We start from the raw sequence: 691 nt of genomic DNA, 5'->3' as shown, positions 1-691 counted from the left end.
GTTGGTGAATGCTGTCCTAATCCTTGCCTTCAATTCATTTTTGGTGTTACAAGATCTCTTGCTCAACTGTACCCCACACATAATAAACAATGGAGTTGCAGTCTAGAGAGTTAGATAGCCTGATGTTACGGGTGATGTGGTCACAGAAATTGTCTGACAGCCATGACTGGGTTCTCCTGCTTGTGTGACATGGTGCAGAGTCCTGTTGCCAGACATAGGGTCTTCCAGCAGCCACTCTCTTGACTCAGGGCAGTACTATCTTATGTAACATCTAAGAAATTAACAAAGTTATGTTCATCTTCTATCATATATATGTTCTTTTACTTTCTTTTATTCTTTTACTTGTTTCAGTCATCCGACTGTGGCCATGCTGGAGCACTGCCTTTAGTTGAATCAAATCGACCCCAGGACTTATTCTTTGTAAGCCTAGTACTTATTCTATCGGTCTTTTTTGCCATACCACTAAGTTACAGGGACCTAAACACACCAGCATCAGTTGTCAAGTGATGTTGGGGGGACAAACACAGACACACAAACATATACACAAACATATACACACACATGCATATATATACACATATACGATGGGCTTCTTACAGTTTCCGTCTACCAAATCCACTCACAAGGCTTTGGTCGGCCCGGGGCTATAGTAGAAGACACTTGCCCAAGGTGCCACGCAGTGGGACTAAAC

Source organism: Octopus bimaculoides, chromosome 16, assembly GCF_001194135.2.
Source record: "Octopus bimaculoides isolate UCB-OBI-ISO-001 chromosome 16, ASM119413v2, whole genome shotgun sequence".
Taxonomy (NCBI): domain Eukaryota; kingdom Metazoa; phylum Mollusca; class Cephalopoda; order Octopoda; family Octopodidae; genus Octopus; species Octopus bimaculoides.
Note: the sequence above shows the minus strand (reverse complement) of the source record.